Source organism: Ranitomeya variabilis, chromosome 7, assembly GCF_051348905.1.
Source record: "Ranitomeya variabilis isolate aRanVar5 chromosome 7, aRanVar5.hap1, whole genome shotgun sequence".
NCBI lineage: Eukaryota > Metazoa > Chordata > Amphibia > Anura > Dendrobatidae > Ranitomeya > Ranitomeya variabilis.
The window spans coordinates 143,466,107-143,485,485 of record NC_135238.1 but is presented as its reverse complement, the minus strand read 5'-3'; positions in this window follow the sequence as shown (position 1 = coordinate 143,485,485).

Here is a 19,379-nt window from a genome sequence, read left to right as displayed (position 1 = left end):
GAAACAGACACAACAGTTGTGGGGTACTTTCCGTAAGCACAGCAGGGAAGGACTACAACACAAAGCGCTAAGAAGGAAGGCACTGATTTCCACCTGTGAGGAGAACTCTGGAAGTGCCATTGGACCGGCCGGACTTGCGCAGCCTGGTGGACCGGATTCTGGACTGAGGACCGAGAGATCTCCAGTAAAGAGGTAAAGAGACTGCAACCTGGTGTCCTCGTTATTTACCGCGACCTGCACCCCACAACTGCACCTCTATACCACCGTTAACAGCACCTATTTGCAACGGACGTCCCCCACTGACAGACAGGGCCACGGACCGGGTCTAGCCACCGTGACAACCCCAGGACTGAGATCCCAGAGGCCCGGCTCCGGGTACCCCTCGGCCCTGCGGCGGTGTGGGGGCGCTCCAAATCTTGGCGTCACGAACAGGATCTACTTAAGCCTGAAGAATCAGGTCATGTGTGCCTAGAGACTGTGATTTGTTGTGCATGAACTGTAGCTTTATTGAGAGACTGTGTGCTACCACTGACCAATAGAAGTTCCCGCCAAAAGCCGCCGCCATTGCTACTTTGGAGAAGAAGGAGGGCGTGCTATGGGAGGAGACTACCAGAATGGCGCGAGAAATGGATACCGCCCTCTGCGCTTCGGGCTGCAAGGAGATGACCTGCCCCAAAGCAGAAGACAACCTCCTGATTTGCGACGGCGGGAAGCAGGAGATGGAGAAGCCCGACCTCGGAGAAATGGCGGAGTCAGGTGCATGCACTGCCACCGACTATCAGGCAGCGATGATGAACAGCAAGTGCCTGAGCGAGGAAGATGCGACTCCGGCTTGCCCCTCTTCACCGGAGACGGACTTATGTCCCCTGCAGCCGGAGGACCTGAAACCCCTGGAACAGATAGCAGAGCTGAGTCCACCAACCCTGACCTTGGAGTCCGTGGAGGAGGAACCACAGCGAGCGGAGCAGCGTTCGGGGCCCGCATCGGAAGAGCCGCGGTCCGAGCAGCAGCCGACTCCAGCGTTCTTGTCAGCGGACCGGATCGACATCGGTGGAACCACATCAGGCGTAGGTACGGAAGACGCCCCTGCTCCCCCTCATGAGTCCGCTTCCACGACCCACCTCCATCTCAGTAAAGGTCGACCCTTCTCGGCAGGGTTAATGGTGTTATCCCCTGGTGACCTGGGGAGGATGGTGCCACCGCTGTCGACTAGAGTGGGAGAGCCCGTGGATGTGAGTCTAGATGGAGTAGTTCTTCGGTGGGACAGCCCCTGGGTTGGGACAGATGGATCCCAGGAGAACGGGTCCACTCTTGCGGTGCTTACGTGGGAACAATATAGACAGTGCTTGATTCTACAGTGGAAAGGCCGGAAAGAGGCCGAGCCGATGGGTCCATCGAAAATACAACAATCCCCTCCGGCATGTGATGACAGAGACGTGATAAGGCGGGGCACTGTGTTGGCCTACCATGCAAGAAGGGGGTGGGGCCTCATACACGAGCCGGGATTGGATACTGACGTTTTTGTTGCGCACTGTAACGTGAGGGCTCCCTGCTGTGGCCGAAGTGGAGAACCATTGCAAAAGGGGGATCAGGTGACCTACAGCCGCCACCAGAACCCGCTCGGGTGGTATGCACGGAATGTTCGGCAGTGTATGTTTGGAGCCGCGACCCTTACCACCTCGGACCTGGTCCCAGGAGCACCCGACCTTGTCACCATCGCGACAGTGCGCCTGGTAGCGGCCACCGAGTTGGCCAGTCGAGTTCATCTGCACGTTCGAACCGCGGACACTGGCACCACAGTGGCCGGGGGGCAGGAGCCCAAGCCACCTGAGCAAGAGTAAACCTCGGAAACCTGAAAATGTAAATAGTTACTGTTTGTTCTTTAAGTTGCTGCTAAACCCGTCCAGGGTAAACTTTAAGAAAGGTGACCCCTTTGTTGACCCGGGGTCACTATTGTTGTTTTCTTGAAGTTTTGCACAAAGTTACACAAACTGCGAAATCATGGACTGTGCATGATTTGAACTTTCTTGTAAATAGTTTGCACCTTCTTAAAGGTGCTTCCTACTGGTTTTGTTTAAAGACATTTTGCAAAGATACCATTCCAGAGCCTTTGCATGGACTGGTAGGCTGAGAAGAAGAGCTACCTCAGAAAGACTTGATCTCCTCTTAAAGGGGAGGTTAGAATTGAACTTGAAAGTGATACTGTTTTAGAACAGTAATGTCAAGATAATGCTTTGAAGGAAATGTAACTGTTTTTCATGGAAAAGTTATGTGTGTTTAATTTGTTTAAAATGTGAAACCTAGATAATGTTCTTTGAAGAGAAAGATGCAGAAAGCCCGTAGGGGTAGATGTAGAGTTCCGTTTAACTGAAAGTAAAGAAGTAATAACGAAGGTGAGGATAGAAGCTAAACCCTGCGTCCCCATAGAAAGTTAGTTCGTTACTAAGGACAGAAAGTAGACCCGTAGGGGTTAGTGAGTGAGTCCTTATAGGAGCCAAGCAGAGTGTGCTCCATGCTCTCAAATTGAAAGGAATGTTATGTCTATACTATGTATAGTAGAGAAAGGCAGTAGGCCCTGGCTGAACGGGGCGGTCCTGTAAAAGAAAGGAGAGGCAGTAGGTCTGGTGCCATAGGGACAGGCGGTCCTGCAGGTTCAAAGTAGGAGAATGTGAAGTTACCTTGCCCTGTAATGTGATTATAGGAAGGCCTTTGATAAACTAAGAGTGTATGTTTCTTAAAGGCAATGTTAATTTACTGTTCCAGCATTTGCACTTAGTAGAATACCCGGTTGGGTAATGAGAGTTAATTGTAGCCTGTTGCTATGATATTTGATTATGTTTTGTAACGTTAAAGTGTCCTCACCTCCCATAAAGGGAAGCCTGTTCAAGTATGCTTATTGTTTTGCACTCAACAAATTTGTATGTCTTTTTGCTAACCTGTATTGTTGTTTTCTTCCCAGTCCCGGAGTACTGTGTTTAACCAGGGGGGAGTGCAGCGCCCCAGAGTCCTGGTCGTTGCAGTACTGTGGCTCCGCCACTAAGGGGAGCCATGGTGCGTTCAATGGCACTGAAGGAGTTCCTCCAATCAGGTATCACAGACACCAATATGTTTCACAGCTGGGCCTCCGGGGGGAGCTAAGGGTGCTATTCATTAGGCCACTCCCCACCATAGTGGGTAAACTGGGGGTCAGGCAGGAAGTTAGTAGAGAAAGCTGACTGGATCGAACGAAGCAACACCTAGTGAGAGAGGGTGTTGTGGAGGAAGAGACAGTAGGGTCTCTGCCAGGGGTGGGATCCTGGCAGAGGCTTGGCATTGAAAGAACGTAACGGGACCGTGCCTGCTCAGAATAGCGGCGGTGCCCTAAGAAAGGATTAGAAGCGAGATAGATTGTGCTGAGTGAGAAACGAAATCAAGCAGAAGGAGAATACCAGCAGGGGTTTTGTTGAAAGAGGCAGCACCTTGCTGAGGCGCATTACCGGTGGCCGGAACGCCGAGGGAGTGGAATAATATACAGCTTTAAGCCATACTCCAAACAGCGGCAGGACAGTCAGTCTCAGGCGGGCTGTCTACCACATATCACCTATGAAGTCTTGGGGGGCAATTGCGGGAGAGGGGCGTCTCTAGGGTCCCGGAAGAACTCCAGGCCTACCTGACAAACGGGTGCCGTTCTTACTGTAACATCAGGAAGGGACGGAAGATTAGCAGAAGATCAGTTAATCGAGTTGTGAGGGAACTTAAGAAACAGACACAACAGTTGTGGGGTACTTTCCGTAAGCACAGCAGGGAAGGACTACAACACAAAGCGCTAAGAAGTAAGGCACTGATTTCCACCTGTGAGGAGAACTCTGGAAGTGCCATTGGACCGGCCGGACTTGCGCAGCCTGGTGGACCGGATTCTGGACTGAGGACCGAGAGATCTCCAGTAAAGAGGTAAAGAGACTGCAACCTGGTGTCCTCGTTATTTACCGCGACCTGCACCCCACAACTGCACCGCTATACCACCGTTAACAGCACCTATTTGCAACGGACGTCCCCCACTGACAGACAGGGCCACGGACCGGGTCTAGCCACCGTGACAACCCCAGGACTGAGATCCCAGAGGCCCGGCTCCGGGTACCCCTCGGCCCTGCGGCGGTGTGGGGGCGCTCCAGAATCTCTTCCTCAGAACTGCTCCCACCACCTTCCTGTCCCTCACGCCAAGATGGGTCAAGGACCTCATCATCTACACTACCCTCTGCCCCCAACTGCTCCTCCTGGGTAGTCTCAGCAGCAGAGCACGCACCAGTAAGTGGCACCTGAGTGTCATCATCAGCTGATGCGGCCTGCGATGTGGTGAACGGAGCCACTGGCCCACCCGCCTCTTCAGAGGAAGAGAGAAAAAGCTGTTGGGCATCACTGCACCCTGCCTCTTCTTCCATTTCTCCAATGCTGCTTGGCTGGCCCCCTGTTTCCAAGCCAAGAGATTCAGAGAACAGAAGTAGAGACGGCTCCTGTCCTGGGCTCTCTGTCTGCCTGGGCAATTTGGCAGGTGGTGAAGAGACAGATGGCTGCTCTCCAGTGCTCTGTGTCTGAGAGGATGTGGCACTAATTGAAGTTGATGCATTAGCTGCCATCCATCCGACAACGGCTTCAATTTGTTCTTCACGCAGCAGCGGTGTACGGCGCTCTGCGACAAAGCTGCGCATGAATGACTGTTCCCTTGTGAAAGTGGGTGCTGATAAGTCACCGGTGCCCGCAGCAGGCACAGAATCCCCACGTCCCCTCCCTGCTCCGCGCCCACGCCCATGCCCACGTGCCTTACTCACTGCCTTCTTCATCTTGGTTGACTGATAAAGATAAGCAGAAAAGTACTAACGGCTTTGTGTGCTTATTCCTGAACAACTCCTCCTAACAGGTATAAGAAACACTAATTTTCTAAAGTGTGGACTAGACTTTAATATGAGCTAATGTGGCCTACACAAATGTAAAGTGGTGTCACTGGTGTGTTTGGTGAACTTTATTATTTATTTATTTTTTGGGAGCTGAACTGACAACAGATAGAGCTGCAGTCACACGGAGACCGTGCAGACAGCCGTAAACGGCGCTGCAAGGCCCAAAAACCCTCCTCTACGTTATCCTAGGTAGTGTTTTTCCACAAGTTAGCTGGAGACGGGTGGAAAGACACTAATAGAAATTTTTTGAAAAAATGTGCAGCAGCCTGCACTACTTAAAACAAAATGAAAATTGATTTTGCGGTATGACGCAGTGAAGAACCCTGAGCTGGAGACAACCAGGCTATGGCTGCTCACAGACTACAGGGCGAGCTGCAGTCACACGGAGACCGTGCAGACAGCCGTAAACGGCGCTGCAAGGCCCAAAAACCCTCCTCTACGTTATCCTATGTAGTGTTTTTCCACAAATTAGCTGGAGACGGGTGGAAAGACACTAATAGGAATTTTTTGAAAAAATGTGCAGCAGCCTGCACTACTGAAGACAAAATGAAAATTGATTTTGCGGTATGACGCAGTGAAGAACCCTGAGCTGGAGACAACCAGGCTATGGCTGCTCACAGACTACAGGGCGAGCTGTAGTCACACGGAGACCGTGCAGACAGCCGTAAACGGCGCTGCAAGGCCCAAAAACCCTCCTCTACATTATCCTATGTAGTGTTTTTCCACAAATTAGCTGGAGACGGGTGGAAAGACACTAATAGGATTTTTTTGAATAAATTAGCAGCAGACTACACTACTTGGAAAAAAAAAAAAAAAAAAGGACAGTATTAGGCAATGAACCACCCTCCCTGAACTGAATACAACCAGCTATGGATGGCCTATGTGGCTGCACTCAGACTAGAGAGTGGGCTGCACTCACACACACACACACACAGACCTTGCAGATCGCTGTGAAAACAGCGCTACAAGGCAAAAGCAAGGTGAATAGTAGGTGAACACAGCGGTTGCTAAATTAGCCTTTGAAAAGCACAAAGAAGCAAATCGCTATCTCTAAACTGGCCCTCAGTCAGCAAACAGCGTCCTGTCACTAACTGAATTCACAGCAGAGTGAGCACAAAATGGCGCCAGCGACTTTTAAACTGCATCATGACATCATTTCAGCAGCCAATCACAGCCATGCCAGTAGTTTCATGCCCTCCATGCTGAACAGGATGTGCCCACACTTGAAATCATTCTCATTGGATGAATTTGTGCAGTTTGAATCTGTGAACTTCCGATTCCGGTATCCGATACGCGGCAAGTATCGGAATCCCGGTATCGGAATTCCGATACCGCAAGTATCGGCCGATACCCGATACTTGCGGTATCGGAATGCTCAACACTAGCGGTCAGTAATAAAAACTAGAAAAAGTCCACCGCAGAGAAATGCAAAAATCTCCACACCTGACTAAAGGTGTGGAGGGCAAAATCTGCTGCCCAGAGCTTCCAGCTTAGCTGAATAGATCCATACTGATAAGCTGGACAAATAAGCAAAACATAGAATGTGCTGAACAATAAAGTCCACAACAAGTGGACTGCAAAAGGACAAGCAAGGACTGATCTTTGCAGAACTGGTCAGAGTGTCAGGGAAATCCAAAAGAGCAGTGACTCCAAGCAGGAACAATTGACAACTGGCATTGATTGAGGGATAAGGCCAGACTAAAATAGCCAAGCCAGAAAGACGATCAGTGGAGGCAGCTGCTGATGCTAAATCCAAGAAGCAGCTATACCACTCAAAACCACAGGAGGGAGCCCAAGAGCAGAATTCACAAAAGTGCTACTTACAACCACCGGAGGGAGCCCAAGAGCGGAATTCACAACAGGAGCCGTGCTTGAAGGATATAGCGGCAGGCTTCTTAGAAAGGACACGAAGCGAGGTTTATTGTGGAGAAGTGAGAAGCGAGATCACAGCACACAGGAGAACAGAACCAGTAGGAGTCGTGCCTTAAGATCGTGGCAACATCCTACTGAGGCGCATAGCCGGTGGCCGGGGCACCGAGGAAGTAACAGACTCTACGCATTACTTCGAACTACGGCAGGACAGTTAACTTCAGGTTGGTTGTCTCACCCTTTTACACCTAACGAAGACAACGGAGGCAATTGTGGGAGAGGGGCATCTCTAGGGTCCCTATAAAATAACTCCAGGCCTACCCCGTCATACGGGTGCATCCTAGCCATATCATCTGGGGGACGGAGAGAGAAATAACATCAGAAACAGACACAACAGTTGTGAGGACTATCCCTTGGTGCTCAGCAGGGAGGTACTACAACACACAGGCGCTAGAAGGTAGGCACTGATTTCCACCTGCAAAGGGAACTCTGGATGTGCCTTCGGATGGGCCGGTCTCAGCCAGCCCTGTTAGCAGTGCTCTGGATTGCAGATCCCAAAGCCTTCAGTAAAGAGGTAAAGAGACTGCAACCCTGTGTCCTCGTTATTCATCGCACCTTGCACTGCACACCATCATCACACCTTTCATTGGATGCCCCTTAGCAGGGTCACGGACCGGGTCTAGCCACCGTGACAACCCCAGGACCGAGACAGAAGAGGCCCGGTACCGAGTACCCCGCGGCCCTGCGTCTGGGGGCGCTCCAACTTGGCCTCATGAACAGGATCTACTTAAGCCTGAAGAATCAGGTCATGTGTGCCTTGGAATTGTGTCTGAATTGTGCTTGAACTGTGACTTATTGCAAAGAATGTGTATTGCCACTTGCCGCCAAATGTGCCCGCCAAAATCCACCATAGCTTCGTGGGCAGAGTCGGACGAAAAGAGCACGGAGCGAGAAGACGCGGTGAGGTGCCGACTCCAGAAGAGGAACCCCGACCTCCGGCAGGTTAGCAGGGGGAGGAGCAGCCATGTCTGATCCAGGAGGAGCGGGGGCGGCGGCCGCAGCCGCAGACTCGGGGGCACCTCCAGGCCCCGCAGTAGACGCAGCCACAGATCCCGCCGGATGCCACAGAGCCTGCCGCCCCCATCAGCCCGCCGGATACCGCCACGGCTACGGTAGCCATAATGCCCTTCTCCATGCTGTACCTACCTGGGGCAGCCTGGCTCCCGCAATACTCTGGTACTCTGGAGAGTCCCATACATTAACTGACTTTAAAGAAGGGATCTGCAGCCTGCTCGAGTTCTATCCCTTGACGGAGCCTCAGAAAGTTCATATGATAACTGGCGGTCAACTCTTTGGAGTGGCTCTGAGAGAAGTGAAGTCCTGGCCCGCCATGGATAAGAGAACTGCACAGCAGGTCTTTGCAAAGCTTAAAGCCACCTTTGACACCCGCACCGCTACGGAAATTAAATTGACGTTCTTTGGGTGCAAGCAGAGGCCGCAGGATAGCTTACGGGACTATGCCCTTAATCTCCAGGAGGCCCTGCGGGCCATCAAGCAGAGTGACCCAAACAGCATGCAGGATGAAGATAAACTCCTGAAAGAGCGGTTCATCGAGGAGCTCCTGTGCAGTCACCAAAGGGCCCAACTGCACTTCCTGGCCATGCAGAATCCAGACCTGACTTTTGTGCAATTCAAAGATAAAGCCATCCAGGTGCTAGCAGAGCGACAGCCCAGCCGTGCTGTACTTCCCCAGCATCAAGCCCTCACGTACCACCAGGAGGTGGCGCCAGACGCGCCCGTTTCCGCTGAGGCCGATACCCAGATCCTGGAGGACGACTGCCCTGCAGGACTGCGCCTCCAGATGCAGGAGCTGACCAAGAGTGTTGCTGCCCTAGCCCGGACCATCCAATCCCTGCAGGAGGCCCCCAAGGAGAAGATCCAGCTGGCTTCCAGACCGGAGGATGTCCCCTGGCAGCGACAGAGGAGGGTTCCGTCGACCAGAGGCAGAGACGATGATCGTTTTCATTGGTACAGACGACCTATCTGTCGCCGCTGCCACCAGGTGGGCCATCTTGCAAGGTACTGTCATTTAAACGAGCAACCCCTGGGGCAGAGGGCCAACCCCCAGGAGTAGGATGGTCAGGCCCACAAAATTGGAGAGCCAAATACATCGGAGGGCGGCCAGTACTCCCCATCGTGATCGACGGTATCCCCATGAACGCTTTGCTGGATATCGGTTCCCAGGTGATGACTATGCCTTACATCCTTTATAGACGTTATTGGGAGGACACCGACATTACCCGTTGCCCCGATGATGATTTCACCATAATAGCCAGTAATGGTCAGCCATTGCCACAAGTGGGGTATTAAGAGGTCACCATCAAGGTGGGGCGGGTAGAATTGGAAGCCCAGGGAATTGTCATTGTTGATATTGACTGACGTGAATGTAACCCCATGATGACCAATGGTACTAATGTCATAGAAAATTGTCTTGCAGAAGTTATTGTCTTGTTGCAGCAGGTAGCAGAAACAGCTGGCTACAGTGAACAACGTGTCTTGCAGAAAGAAATCAGAGCTCTGATGCAGAGACAGCAGGTGGAGTTGACTGGTGGTGAGATTGGCCGGGTCACAGTGAGTGATTCAAACCCCATTGCAATACCCCCCAGGAGTGAAATGTTAATATGGTGTCGGGCAGCCATAGGTCTCAGGGGTAAAGACTCTCAGGCCCTGGTAGAACTTGTGTATTCAGATCATAGGCCTACTCTCCTGACAGCCAGAGGGGTGGTTGACGTCCGCAAGGGAAGGGTGCCAGTACGTGTTCTTAACTATGGGGAGGAAGAGGTCCACCTAACCAAATATGTCACACTTGCCAAGCTGTTTACTGTTAATAATAGTGTGATACAGGCACCCGGGCCCTTGGTCCCGTCCAATCCGGCGGGGAACAATGGCTCTGCAGGGCAGACGAAAGATTGGTGTCGGGAATTACACATGGGGACTGACTCTACCCCATCTCATCAGAAACAGGGAGCCTACAGGGTGGTTTATGAGTATGAGCGGGTATTCAGCAAGCACCCCCTAGATTTCGGGCAGGTAAAAGGGATTCAACATCATATCCCCACATGAGATCACCCCCCCATAAAAGAAAGATACCGTCCTGTACCCCCAGCTCATTATCAGTGTGCCAAGAACATGTTGCGAGAGATGAAGGAGGCTGGGGTAGTGAGAGACAGCTGTAGCCCCTGTGCAGCTCCCTTAGTCCTCGTTAGGAAGAAAGATGGCACCATGAGGATGTGTGTGGACTACAGGAAACTAAACCGCATTACACATAAGGATGCATACCCCCTGCCCAGGATAGAGGAGTCCTTGGCTGCTTTAAAATCTGCTAACTACTTCTCTACCTTGGATCTCACTAGTGGGTACTGGCAGGTTCTCGTGGCAGAGGCGGACAAAGAAAAGACGGCCTTCACGACGCCGATGGGTCTCTGTGAATTCAACTACATGCCGTTCGGATTGTGTAACGCACCGGGAACGTTCCAGAGGATGATGGAGTGCTGTCTGGGACACAAGAACTTTGAAACCGTGCTGCTATATCTGGATGACGTCATTGTCTTCTCTAAGACCTATGAAGACCATTTGAAGCACCTGGCCGAGGTGTTTGAAGCTCTGTCCAACTTTGGCTTGAAGGTGAAACCGTTCAAATGCCATCTGCTAAAACCTAAAGTGCAGTACCTGGGCCATGTGGTGAGTGCTGAAGGAGTGGCCCCCGACCCTGACAAGGTCACGGTGATCAAGGACTGGCCGACGCCCGGTAACCTTCATGAAGTCCGGCAGTTCCTCGGGTTGGTGGGCTACTACCGGAGGTTTATCAAGGACTTCACCAAGAAGGCCGCGCCATTGCAAGACCTGTTGGTGGGCCAATCCAAGAAACCCAAGGGTAAGAATACCCCATTTGATTGGAACGATGGACTGGAAGGATCGTTCACCTGCTTAAAGTCTGCGCTGATGGGAGAAGAGGTACTGGCCTACCCTGAATATGACCAACCGTTTGTATTGTATACAGACGCCAGCAATGTGGGGTTGGGAGCCGTGCTGTCCCAGGTCCAGAAAGGCAAGGAAAGAGTAATCGCTTACACCAGTAGGAAGCTTCGCCCCACTGAAACGAACCCTGACAACAACAGTTCCTTTGAGTTGGAGTTCATTGCCGTCGTCTGGGCCGTGACGGAGAGGTTCAAACACTACCTGGCCTCAGCAAAATTCACCGTCTACACGGATAATAATCCGCTAACGCATTTGGACACAGCGAAACTTGGCGCCTTGGAGTAGCGGTGGATGGCCCGGTTGTCCAATTACGACTTCACCATCAAGTACCGGGCAGGGCACAAGAATGCGAATGCCGATGCATTGTCCCGAATGCCCCACTTGCCCGAAACGGAGGAAGATCCAGAAGCATTTGAAGAGGTAGAGCTGCCCGCTTTCCATCGCCCCAAGGCCACCCAGTGCTCCCATCAGGTGGAGAACAGGTGCAAGAATAAGCAGGGCACCCCGTTGAATCCCCTGCCCCATCACGGGTGGGCAGAGAACCAGGATGGTGACCCTGCGGTCCGTCGGGTGAAAGAGCTCCTGACACAGGCAGGTTTGCATCCTGGCCCGGATGATCCACCAGAGGCATTACAGCTGTGGAAGTGGAGGGGCAAACTGTTTATTCACGATGGTAAACTGTGCCGGAGAAGCATCGACCCACGCACTCATGAATTGGTATGGCAGATTGTGGTCCCAAGACAAGATGTGCCAATGGTCCTGGGAGCGTACCACGATGGGGCAGGACATTTCGGATGGAGGAAGCTAGAGAGGCTACTACGAGGGAGGTTCTACTGGATTGGCATGAAGAAAACCATCGAGAAGTGGTGTCGAGAGTGTGGCCCATGTAGCCTGCGCAGGAAGGATCGTGACAGCCAATGGGCTCCCTTGCAGCCCATGCTCACCAAACGGCCGCTCGAGCTGGTCACGCTAGATCACGTGAAACTAACACCTAGCCTGTCAGGTTATATCTACGCTCTCACCATCGTGGACCACAACTCCAGATTCCTGGCAGTCATGCCGGTCAAAGATCTAATGGCTAGGACGGCTGCTAAAACCTTCCAGCAGTACTTCTGTAGACCCTATGGGTACCCGGAGAAGGTACTGATCGATCAGGGGCCAGCATTTGAAGCGGGGGTGTTCCAGGAGTTCTGCAATTTTTACGGGTGTAAGAAGATCAGAACCACACCGTACCATCCACAAACCAACGGGATGTGTGAAAAGATGAACCAGGTGTTGATCGACTTATTGAAGACCTTAGCTGTGGAGGAACGGAACTTGTGGCGCACAAAGTTGCCGGACCTGGTGGATATGTACAACCACATCCCGGTGAATTCCACCAACTGCACTCCAGCGTACCTGATGCGAGGAAGGTCTAGAAAGTTACCGGTTGATCTGGACATGGGGGTCCTGACCCCCGAAGATATCTCGCCAGATGCGGATTGGGATACAGAGAGGCAACAAAGGTACCGCAAAGTACAGGAGTGTGTGGAAAGGAGTCTCGCTCAAGCCAGACAAAAACAAGAAAGAGACTACAACCAGCATGCTCCTGCGATTCCCTTGTCACCCGGTGAGCAAGTCCTCAAACAGAAGAGGAGACTACACAAGCTTGATGACCACTGGGAAGCGGAACCGTATACCATCCTGCCATCCGACTTCGACAATATGAAGGTCTGTCTCATCAGCAAAGGTGGAGGGGAAACCTCAGCGGCAATATCCAGGGACCACCTTAAAATATGCCCTGACAAGCTTAGAGATGGGGAGACAGACCCCGGGACGTCTCCACCCCATGGAAGAAGAAAAGATGATACACACTGTCCTTGGCGATTTTACCCAGTCTTGGACTCAAATAAATCAGGCCATTGTGGTACCGGTCCTAACGTTTCGTCAACCGAAACCGCCAGAACTAAATGTGGTGCCGGGTCATCTGAGCCTGCAAGCACAGCCGACCCCACCGGAAGGTGCCATGCCAGCAGTTGAACCGGCAAGTCCTCCCTCTGCTATCGGTGAATCTGCCATGCCCACCATTTACCACAGAGAAACAGATGATATTCAGTCAGAAAATCTATGTAGAAATAACAAAACACCTTTATTTATCATACATGTTAAAAATTGACAACAGGTAACTGGAGAAAGTGTAGCTCACAAGTGAACTGGTGCAATAAAAACAACATTGATGGGAGGCATGAAACAGAGAGTTACCAAATAAGCATCCAATAACCCTGATGAGATAGGCACCACAAGGGCAATAGATTCAAAATCATTTAAATAATAAAGAACTATGATTTAATACCCGCTGGTAGTGGGTCCCCATCCACAGCAGTATGCCAAACTAATGAACATAATACTGGCACACACGGTGAGACTAATCATAATATGTGACCATGCCCACCATTAGTAGCGACAGCCCTGAGAGCTCCAACATGCCAGTGCTACCTAGGCTTAATAGAAGTGTAGCTAGGAGACAGTGCACTACACCAGCGGTAGCAAGTGCAGCGGGCCCTGTTAGGCCGGTAGCAACTCCTGCACTGCGGAGGTCCACACGTAGCAGCATGAATCAAACTCCCCTTTGCTACAAAACTTGGAAATATTAATGATAGCTGTCATTTGGTTGAAAGTGTTTGTGTAAATATCTTTGTTACAAGTTCAAAACAATGGACAATGGAGTAATGGACGGTGAATTGCTCCAAAACTTTCAAAAGGGATCCCTTTGTTTACCCGGGATCCCTGCTGTTTCAAGTTTGCACCCACTGAACTGGGAGTCATGAACTGTGCATGACCAAAACTTTCGCAACGTTCAAGTGTTCTCACCTCCCATAAAGGGAAGCACTGTTATATTTACTTGTTCATAGTGTTTAATTGTTTATAGTATTTCAAAATTTTGTGTGTTTTCTGCTAACGTGTATTGTTGTTCTTATTTTCCCAGTCCGGGAGTATTGGATTTAACCGAGGGGAGTGCAGCGCCCCACAGTCCTGGTCATTGCAGTAATGTAGCTCTGCCGCTAAGGAGGGTGATGTTACATCTGACTGCACTAAAGGAGTTCACCTGACCAGGTATCACACACACTACACTTCACACTCTGGCCACCAGGGGGAGTGGTTCTATCTAGTAGGCCACTCCTCCCGCTCTGGTAAAACTGGAAGTTGGACAGGAAGTTAGAGAGAAAGCAGCCTGGGAGAGTTCGGGAGAGGACCTGTCAGGAGTGGGATCCTGACAGTGGCCTAGCGAAAAGGACAGATCGTTAAGGAGCCGTGCTTGAAGGATATAGCGGCAGGCTTCTTAGAAAGGACACGAAGTGAGGTTTATTGTGGAGAAGTGAGAAGCGAGATCACAGCACAAAGGAGAATAGAACCAGTAGGAGTCGTGCCTTAAGATCGTGGCAACATCCTACTGAGGCGCATAGCCGGTGGCCGGGCCACCGAGGAAGTAACAGACTCTACGCTTTACTTCGAACTACGGTAGGACAGTTAACTTCAGGTTGGTTGTCTCACCATTTTACACCTAACGAAGACAACGGAGGCAATTGTGGGAGAGGGGCATCTCTAGGGTCCCTATAAAATAACTCCAGGCCTACCCCGTCATACGGGTGCGTCCTAGCCATATCATCTGGGGGACGGAGAGAGAAAGAACATCAGAAACAGACACAACAGTTGTGAAGACTATCCCGTGGTGCTCAGCAGGGAGGTACTACAACACACAGGCACTAGAAGGTAGGCACTGATTTCCACCTGCAAAGGGAACTCTGGATGTGCCTTCGGACCGGCTGGTCTCAGCCAGCCCTGTTAGCAGTGCTCTGGATTGCGGATCCCGAAGCCTTCAGTAAAGAGGTAAAGAGACTGCAACCCTGTGTCCTCGTTATTCATCGCACCTTGCACCACACACCATCATCACACCTTTCATTGGACGCCCCTTAGCAGGGTCACGGACCGGGTCTAGCCACTGTGACAACCCCAGGACCGAGACAGAAGAGGCCCGGTACCGAGTACCCCGCGGCCCTGCGTCTGGGGGCGCTCCAGAAATGCTTTGGGTCTCAAAATATGGTGACAAACTGGAACAATTTTTGTGATACAAATTTCAGAATTTTTTTCACCATTTAAAAAAAAAACAAAAACTGTACATGTTTGGTATCAGCATACTCGTGATAACCTGAAGAATCATTTTGCCAGGTGAGTTTTACCATTTAGTGTACATGGTAAATAAAAAGCTTAAAGGGAACCTGTCACCCCGTTTTTTCGGTATGAGATAAAAATACTGTTAAATAGGGCCTGAGCTGTGCATTACAATAGTGTAGTTTGTGGACCCCGATTCCCCACCTATGCTGCTGAAATATGTTACCAAAGTAGTCGTTTTCGCCTGTCAATCAGGCTGGTTAGGTCGGATGGGCGTGGTGTCTTCCCCCAGATCTTGCGTAGTTTTCTGTTGGTGGCGTAGTGGTGTGCGCATGTCCAAGGTCCCGAATCCTGCACAGGGGTGTGAAAATAGCAGCGATGTCCGTTATTCCATTGGTGGTCGGTGGGCGCGGCCATCTTGCTTTGGCCGCGCGTGCGCAGAAGCGGCGCTCTGCTGGCCGCGGCTTCAGGAAAATGGCCGCGGGCATCCGTGCGTGCGCAGATGGCTATCGCGGCGGCCATTTTCGTGAAGCCGAGATGCGAACTCTGCTTCACGAAAATGGCCGCCGCGATAGCCATCTGCGCACGCGCGGATGCCCGCGGCCATTTTCCTGAAGCCGCGGCCAGCAGAGCGCCGCTTCTGCGCACGCGCGGCCAAAGCAAGATGGCCGCGCCCACCGACCACCAATGGAATAACGGACATCGCTGCTATTTTCACACCCCTGTGCAGGATTCGGGACCTTGGACATGCGCACACCACTACGCCACCAACAGAAAACTACGCAAGATCTGGGGGAAGACACCACGCCCATCCGACCTAACCAGCCTGATTGACAGGCGAAAACGACTACTTTGGTAACATATTTCAGCAGCATAGGTGGGGAATCGGGGTCCACAAACTACACTATTGTAATGCACAGCTCAGGCCCTATTTAACAGTATTTTTATCTCATACCGAAAAAACGAGGTGACAGGTTCCCTTTAAACAAAATTGTGGCATTGCATTTTTTCCCCAATTTCAAGTACGCTATATGGTAAAATCAATGTGTCATTAAAAAGTTCAACTCGTCCGGCAAAAAGCAAGCCCTCATAATGCTTCCTTGAAGGAAAAATAAAAAAGTTATGGCTCTTGGAAGAAGGAGAGGAAAAAACAAAAACGAAAAATTACCCAGGGGAGAAGGGATTAAAATGCCTTCTGGAGACATATTCTCAGAGAGATCAGTGTCTGGCCCATAGATCTTAACAACTCATTTACAAATAATAAAAACTTGAATTTTTCTGGAATAATACATCAGTTGGCAGATATCAAGGTGTCATTTTATTCAACTGTTCATGACCTACAAGCACATATACAGTGGGGAAAAAGTATTTAGTCAGCCACCAATTGTGCAAGTTCTCCCACTTAAAAAGATGAGAAAGGCCTGTAATTGACATCACAGGTAGACCACAACTATGAAAGTCAAAATGAGAAAACAAATGCAGAAAATCACATTGTCTAATTTGGCAAGATTTATCTAGCAAATTATGGTGGAAAATGAGTATTTGGTCATAAACAAAAGTTCATCTCAACATTTTGTTATATATCTGGAGCACCCCATAGGACCATGGGGTACTCGGGCCGGGGCCGGCAGTACTTAAAGGGGTGGTCACGGATGTAGAGACCTGGTCCGTGGCCCTGGGCGTCCAATTAAAGATGAAGTGTAGTGGGAAATAAAGTATATGGAGAAATGTTCGTGAAGCCACCTGTGGTACTCAGCCAGGGATGGCCGACACTGCTTAAAGGGGACCACTGGAACTGATGGTGTAGCAGCAGAGTTGGTATAGCTCCTCACAGGTAGAGCTTAGTCCCCAGGGCTACCGGTGCAGTTGGTAAGGGATGATAGCTGGTGGGGTGCATGACTGAGGGTGCAGGAAATAATTGGAGGACAAAGGGTTTTCAGTTTCCTTTACCTTTTACTGGTGAATTTCAGGTGCAGTCCGGGGCACAGGTTACAGGTGTAGATGGGGTCCGGGCGGCCTGGGAGTAACTTGGATTCCACTTATCCAGGTGGGTTTGGAGGCCTTCCTTCTGCGCTGAATTCTCTGTCCCTTGCTGCCTGAAGCTTTACTCAAGTTCCTCTCAGTGTGTGTTACTCCTAACTCGTATGGTTAACAGCATGAGCCTTTCATGGGCACTGACTTCTCACTGGTAGCCCCAGGCTCCTGACTTGATGTGGTGCCTCCAGGTACTAGATGGGCCAGGAGACCTGCAATCTCCTGCCCTCTGGTTCTAGCTGCTGGGCCTTTATGCACTTTATCCTGGGAAGAGCTCAATCACAGCTCCATTCCCAGTCTCTTTTCTCACTTGCTTCCTTTCCCTTCACTGTCTTACGCTACACTCACTAACCCCACCTCCAAACCAGAACTTCTAGGGAACTTTCCCTGAAACTGGGTTTAGAGCTCCCCCTTCTGGTCTGGAGTCAGGAAGGTGTTGTATGTTTGTGTAACCTACCAAGGGGATCCCTCCTTACTCCCAGGCATGACATCACCCCCCCATGAGGAAGGCAATGCCATTGTGGCAACCGGACTCCTGGGGTGCCATGTATCCTTTTTTGGCAATGACAGAGGTCAAACATTTTCTATAAGTCTTCACAAGGTTGGCACACGCTGTTGGTGGTGTGTTGGCAAGGGATGAGCGAGTAGTGAAATATTCAGACTTGCTATATTCGTAACGAGTAGGTCTTAATACTTGGGTATTCGTAACGAGTAGTGAGTCCAATGCAAGTCAATGGAAAATGCGAGTAATTTTATGCTCGACCCTACAAAGTGGTCTGGGGACCTGAGGAAAAGGCTGAAATTGGTGCATGATTGTTTAAAAGCAGGCGGTAAAAAGCTGTGTGTTCGTTAACCCAGGAAGAAGTGACCCATCATCATCACCACAAGGGGTTCACAATTCTAAAGGTTGGACATAGTAGCATAGTGTCTTCAAAAAATTTGCCCTGTATCAAGGCTGACGCAGGAAAGAGTCCTCAAGAGCCAGACAATTATGAAACTAGACTACTGGCACAGTAGTTCCAGAGCCCAATGTGCAGACATAGACATAGTTGTTCCAAAAATGAGCCCAAGGGGCTGTATCATGGTTGATGCAGGAAGGGGGCCTCAAGAACCAGACAATTATGAAACTAGACTACTAGCATGGTAGTTCCAGTGCCTAATGTGCAGGCATAGACATAGTTATTCCAAAAATTAGCTCAAGGGGCTGTATCATGGTTGACACAGGAAGGAGGACTCAAGAGTCAGACAATTATGAAACTAGACTACTATCATGGTAGTTCCAGTGCCCAATGTGCCGGCATAGGCATAGTGTTTCCAAAAATGAGCCCAAGGGGCTGTATCATGGTTGACGCAGGAAGGAGGCCTCAAGAGCCAGACAATTATGAAACTTGACTACTAGCACGGTAGTTCCAGTGCCCAATGTGCAGGCATAGACATAGTGTTTCCAAAAATGAGCCCAAGGGGCTGTATCATGGTTGACGCAGAAAGGAGGCCTCAAGAGTCAGTCAATTCTGAAATTAGACTACTAGCATGGTAGTTCCAGTGCCCAATGTGCAGGCATAGACATAGTGTTTCGAAAAATTAGCCAAAGGGGCTGTATCATGGTTGACGCAGGAAGGAGGCCTCAAGAGCCAGACAATTATGAAACTAGACTACTAGCACTGTAGTTCCAGTGCCCAATGTGCAGGCATAGACATAGTGTTTCCCAAAATTAGGCAAAGGGGCATTACACCATGGTTGATACAGGAAGGAAGTCTCATCACAATTGCCTCCGATGGGAAATATTAATGAATGGAACATTGTTTCTAGCTTGTTGACCATAAAGTACATATGGCAGAAGCAGAAGTAGGATACACATGTAATTAGAAGGAGGAAAGGGGTTTGTATGGGAAGGGATGGACGTGATCACCAGTAGCATAAAAGAACGTTTTGGGTGACTTTAGGTTGGGATAAAGTCATCTGGAGAGCTTAAAAACTGTGTCGAAATCCAGTCCTTGTTACATTTTATCAGAGTCAGCCTGTTCAACTTCTCCCTCCTTGACATTGTTACCGGCCCACATAGCCCTTGCTGATGAGCCGGTTCATTGAAGATGGCCCACTTTGTGGACATTTTCCCCCCACCTCTTTTGGACCTGTTGGGCGTGTCTCTCCCCATTAATGCATGCTGTTGCAAAAAGCTGGTACCTCTGCTACAAGCGGTGTCTGAGTCTGATGTTGTCATCAAATGATAGACAACGGCCCTCTTGATGGATTCAATTGGGAAACCCCTTAGTGACTGCAACAGTAGCAAATGAAATTTGTCCTTGTACCGCAAGTTGAGAACGGTGGCCGACCAGTATAGGTTGCTGTTGAAAATGT